The 6,036-nt window shown below is 40.8% G+C and overlaps 1 protein-coding gene across 4 annotated transcripts in view; it reads right to left on the bottom strand.

Annotated features, from left to right (window-relative positions):
* map3k22 (mitogen-activated protein kinase kinase kinase 22) overlaps positions 1–5,156 on the bottom strand; it is a 52,445-nt gene extending 47,289 nt beyond the window's left edge. For all 4 annotated transcript variants that reach the window (XM_083530170.1, XM_083530172.1, XM_083530171.1 and 1 more), the window contains exon 1: positions 4,803–5,156. The gene's annotated coding sequence lies outside the window, so the exon portion shown is untranslated. The remainder of the gene's footprint in view (positions 1–4,802) is intronic.
* Between the last annotated feature and the right edge of the window lie 880 nt (positions 5,157–6,036).

The raw sequence follows: 6,036 nt of genomic DNA, 5'->3' as shown, positions 1-6,036 counted from the left end.
GGTACATATTGTATTGGGTTCTAAAAATACTTATAAAGACAAATGTTTCTAATCACATGGCCTAGACATGTGCCTCGTCCAAAGCTTCAGTTCTATGGTGGTTTTCTGAAGGAGATCTCCAAACCTGGAAAAGCATGTTTTGTGTGTGTGTGTGTGTGTGTGTGTGTGTGTGTGTGTGTGTGTGTGTGTGTGTGTGTGTGTGTGAGAAAGAAGGAATGTTTCCCTTGCAACTGACTAATAGCAGGGTAGGAAGTTTCAACTGCACAACAGGTGAAGTGAGAAGTGAAAGCTGTGTTTGCAGTGAGACAAAGTGCCTTTTGTCGTATTACAGATATTTATCTACCAGACACACACACACACACACACACACACACACACACACACACACACACACACACACATGCACATTGATGCAAATGAAACACGCTTTTATTATAGAGCAGCTTATGTGCTAAAAATAGCAGAAACCGATGAACTCTTTCACATGATCGATCGTTTTTAGTGAGAACGGAAAACAGCATATTTTTGCTCCGTCTTCTTGGAAAAGCAAAAGAAAGTTTTTTTCGATTCGAGTACTCGAACGCTGACTCTCTTACACAATGAAGATTCCTTTCCATTCGTGTGCTTTTACACCACAGAAGGAAATCGCTTACGACATCAGATAACACGAGTTTGAGTCGAGAAGTCGAAACGTAGCTTGAAACAAGGGTCAAACAGTTGCCTGGGAACGAAACTCAAAACAATGAGGTGAAGGGTTTAGCACCTTGCTTGAAGGCCCTGCTGTGGCAGGTTGGTGGCGCTGGAATTTGAACTCGCCCCTTTCTGATAGAAAGTTCACCATCTTACCCTGTGAATTTCCCACTTAGAGATGATGCAACCGATTTACACAATCCAAACAAAAATACTGAGGTACCGGACCTTTCCAGCCATTTAAACGTATTCTCCAAATTGTGACCACAAAGTTGGAGACACAACTGTCTTTGAATGCTGCAGAATACAATTTTTTCCATTTTTTGAACTAGAAGACCAAACCTGTTCCACAATGACAATGCACTAAAGCCAGCACCATGAAGATCTGCTTTACATAGGCTGGTGGTATGTGAAAAAATCTCTTGCTATAGAGCTCCAACTCTATTAAACACTTTTGGGATGAACTGGAAAAGTTGACTGCGCCTCAGGCCTCCTCACCTCCTCAGTCCCCACAAACTTACTTTAACACAAATTCCACATCTAGTGGAACATTTTTCCAGAAAAATTGAGAAAATTGTATACCAGAAAATGTGGATTAAATGTGGAATGGGATGTTTAAAAGCTTGAACCCGATCTTATACTCTTATACTTTTGTCCATACAGTGCATTTCTTGAACCTGAGTGGTCCGACAACGCAGCCTATAATCAGAGGATTTCCTCCAGACTCATTAAAGCTGCGAACCGAGTGCATCCACAGATCAGGACCAAATTAGATAAGAGACCCCTGATTGCAGTCTGAGCTCTCATTATCTAAGTAAACAAACCTTCCAAACTCGTGTTCATCGCAGAGCCATTATCCGTCCTCGTCTGCTAGCAATCCGGTCCATTTTTGGGATCGTGTACTCCTTCGTCTAATTATTCGCTGCAAAGCTTTTGTGAAGGCGAACGCTAAAAAAAGATTCACAAAAACAGATCCGGATTCTGATCTACGCCGGTTTTATCGCCTTTTTTAAGATTCTATTAAACTTGCAAAATACGAAGAGGCATGACCAAATTTTTTTTTTTACGTTGTGAATACAAATCTCACCATTAACAGGCTTTATATTGGGCCTTTATCTAAAATGTTTGTTTTAACAATACATTTTCTGTACTGAATTAGACCAGTTTATAGCCATTTGAAAGGTCTTGGGTGTTGGTCTTTCTACGCATCTTCTAGATCCTGATTGAACGTTTTGTGCTTTGCTTGCACAAATGAAAGACGAAAGAGTTCAACCTTGATCTTTGGACTCGACCCTTTTTTCTGGTGGGTCCTGGGTTTGACAGCTTTGGTCATAACTCCAAGGGTCATGATTTGTCCAAATTCTGGATTCCCCATCAGCTTCATTGTATGACCATGTCACATTGTGTCACGTGATGTGTCACATGTCTCAAATTTGCTCCGAGCTTTAGTCTTAGGCTTAAGCTTGTTTTTTTTGTTGTTGTTGCCAGATTTGCACTTAATAATATAATTCTGCATGTATACTAGCCGTCCACTTCGTTACGTGACTCCAACCCTACCCTTATACCCTAAACTCATCATCCCACAAGCATCATCTATGTAGTTAATCATTTATTACAGCAACAGGTAACCAATGCATCCTGTAAATGTGGTCTAAATATGGTCTAATATGTAGACTAGTAAACATGTATGTATGTTTGCACACTGCAATTAACATATGGAAATGGCTTTGTGTCTGATAGAAGTCAGCACTCTGACATATACCTTGGGTTACAATGGCATGGAAAAACTGAAAGAACAGGTTTTATCTGGTATCAGTTTTGTCCTCTGAGTCAGTCAGGTCTCCCTGGCTTTCATCACTGCTTATACTGATATGGCAAATTGCTCTGGCTTTAGCTTTTAGCCTCCCGTTGAAATTTTTCACTTGGCGAAATAGCAGACGAACGTATCCAAGGCAACTTACAGTTCGGATCAGATACAACCTCACAGGTCTTGGTGAGGGGTTGTGGGATTGTATCCTTCTGAATGTGGGCCAAAGCTTCAACCAGTTGTTAAAGAACTTTCCTGCCAAAAAACGTCACATTCAAACCACCTTCCTTTCCCATCATGAATGGTTTTCACTTTTGGCTTGAGGAAATTGATTTCAGAAACACTTTCCTTCCTTTTAACACCAGATTACAATCAGAAGTCTCAAAATCACTCATTTCCATCTTGCTGTGACTCGTCCACCATCGATTGTTCTACTGTTTCTACCAACTCATTAATGAGCCCACTCATAAATCCCATCACCATTAAAATCCCACTAATGGGCCCCAGCACCACTAAAATCCCACTTGTGGGCTACAGCACCTCTAAAATCCCATTTACTGACTCCAGCACCACCACGCTGCCACTCTTGGGCTTCAGCACTACCAAACTGCCACTCCTGGGCCCCAGAACCATCTGTAGGTGTTTTTAGGCAATAGACATCTCTCCTGCAGTGGGCTGGCGTTAGACCTGCTCACGGTGTGCGGGCCGAGCAGGAGCGATTTATTATAACGGAAGGGTGTGTGTCTGCCTGCACGGCTGCCCAAATGACTCATTACAGCTGCTCGGAGGTGACGAGATAAAGCACAAATACACTGAAGAGCCAAGGTTCAGTTTGCGACATCTGGGAAAGGGAGTTTATGAACCATAACTGTAAAATCTACACACACACACAACGATATACACATATACACTCATCGTCCAAGCACACAACACGGTACTGTATCCCGAGCAGCACACTGACTGTGGTTAATGACCCATGAAGGTCCGAGGTGGCGCGAGTTAAAGCTGCTCCCATCATTCACGGCTTTCCTGTCAACTCTAATCCAACACAGGAACAGGAAATAGACTTCATGCAAATCTGATAACAAAGTAACTAATAGTTAAACAGTTATAACTGTTAAGAACTTTTACATCTACAGAACAATTACATTTCTCCACCAGGGCACTGCTCTCATTTGAGTAGTAAATTATCTCAGACGTAGTAGGTGGTCTGTTTCACGCTCGATTACTGGTCTACTAAATAAGGTCTTGTTCTCAATCTGGAGAAGAAGTTGATCCTTATTCTACGAAGCGATAACGAGTCTCCGTCTTGATTCGGTCATTTGACTTGTGGACTCGACTCGATCTCAGGTACTCAAGTAGAAGTACAGAGTCTAATGAATGTGTCCAGGTTGAACATCCACCATATAGAACACAAGCAGAGAAAAGATGATGATCAGGTGATCAGGAAAGTCTCAGTTCTCAGTCATGTTTTCATCACGACTCCCTCTGTCTCATCCACTTTAACCCCAGACTTCTTGTTGCCTTCTGCCTGCTCATATTGAGCTCCATGAACTAGTCTACGTCTGTGGTGTGTGAGAGCCTGAGAGAGGAAATGATGCACCAGTGATAGATTGTAAAAGCAGCACAATAAGAAGAAAAAGGATGATGAGCTGAAAACAGTGATTGATTATTGATTTGATTGATTATTAAATATTGATCATCTCATCTCTTGGTACTGTAAGTCCCGGTTTTGGACTTGACAATGGAGGTCGTGACCGTGAACGATGCGTCTTGTCTCAGGTGTCGAATAAAAAAACAGCCAAATTACAAAAAAGTTAAATTTTACAACAAGCATTGACTCGGAAATGGGAAGTGGGAGCTCAGTAGTAAAGACACTGCACTTCTGGTATCTGGAGGTTGTGAGTTCAAATCCCATCACCACCAAGTGGCTCTAACTGGGTTATTAAGCAAAGATCTTCTGCTCTGGATAAAGATGTCCACCAAATGGTGTGAATGTAAACATGGTCATTGCATTGGTTTGCATCAATCCTCATTATTAAACATTATTTAATGTCCATTTTTGGGGGTTATGGGGTGTTTTCTTGGGGGTTAAAAGAAATTGCAATACGGAAAATGAATTTTTTTGGACTCTACAATTACATCATTATTTTTAAAAATATAATGCATTGCATTAAATTCATGCATTCATCTTTTTTTATTATTATAAATTTTTTTTTTTTAGTTGCAATGAGTCTTATGATGTCCAATGACCACTTTCTCATCAGCTTTCTGCAAGATCTCTGAAAATCCCCCTCCAACTCACCTCAAAGCTCTATTGCATGCTGTGATGAAGAAGAAGAAGAAGAAGAAGAAGAAGAAGAAAAAACAACTGATTGCAGATGAAAAAAAATAAAGAATAAAATCAAAGGGGAAAAAAAATCCCAGTAAAGATCCGGAAACTGCGCACAAAAATACAATCCAAACCTTCTCGACTGTGCAATCAGGGGATTTCTTTCTCCTCCTGGTGAACAATCCAAAGACTGAGAAAGAGAAGGAGTCCTTTTGAAGAAAAAAATTCAAAGTTGCACACTAAAAACACTCAGGAAGTAAAGTTTCCTCTCCTGCCTGCACTCCTGCTTCTCTCACTGCATGATTTGGACTGAGAGTAATTTTTTTCCTTCACCGAGTCTGATGTCAGCAATAACGTGAGCGACAGGAAACTATGGGTCTGATCTCAAACTGCTGTCTAGTGCACTAGTTTAGGGTGGATAGTGCATGCTATTCGGGTTCTCTGTAGTACACGTGGGGAAGGATCTTGTAGAGATTTGGGTTTGAAGCTACTGCATTATGAGAATATTTCGATGTGTTTGTCGCCCTCTGCTGGACAAATGAATGCGATGGGACAAAAATCCGGTTTTATATATAGTGGCGATAAACGCACCGAAATATTCGAAATGTTTTATTTGTAATAGAATTCTGAATTGTACTTTAAACGTAAATGTATGCGCATAGTTTTAACACCAAAATCTCACTTATGAGCCTTAACACCACTAAAATCACACTCATGGGCCCCAGCACCACTAAAACCCCACTATGGGCCCCAAAACCGCTAAAACCCCTCTCATGGGCCCCAGCACCACTATAATCACTTATGGGCCCCAGCACCACTAAAATCCCACTCATGGGCCCCAGCACCACTAAAATCCCACTCATGGGCTCCAGCACCACTAAAATCCAAACATAACATAGCAAACATTGTTTCCTTGTGCTTTTCGGTGTATTCAGCATAAGAACATGTTCTAGAGGCAGCATTACTGCAACATTATGAATAATAATCATAACTGCCACAAATGATCATAATTATTATCCATGATGTTTATATCTTTATATATGATATATAAGATCACAAGTAAATTAAGTCGTGATAACGAGAAAACAACTTATGTCGAGATCACGAAAGAAATATCATAATGCATGGCCTCTTTGGACTCCTGTACGGTGACGTATTAATTCCATTATACGTAATAAATGTATGGATGAGAAAAAAAACCGTGACG

The sequence above is a fragment of the Silurus aristotelis genome (assembly GCF_946808225.1).
Source record: "Silurus aristotelis genome assembly, chromosome: 25".
Taxonomy (NCBI): domain Eukaryota; kingdom Metazoa; phylum Chordata; class Actinopteri; order Siluriformes; family Siluridae; genus Silurus; species Silurus aristotelis.
The sequence above is the reverse complement of the archived record's forward strand: the minus strand, read 5'-3'. Positions and strand labels throughout refer to the sequence as shown.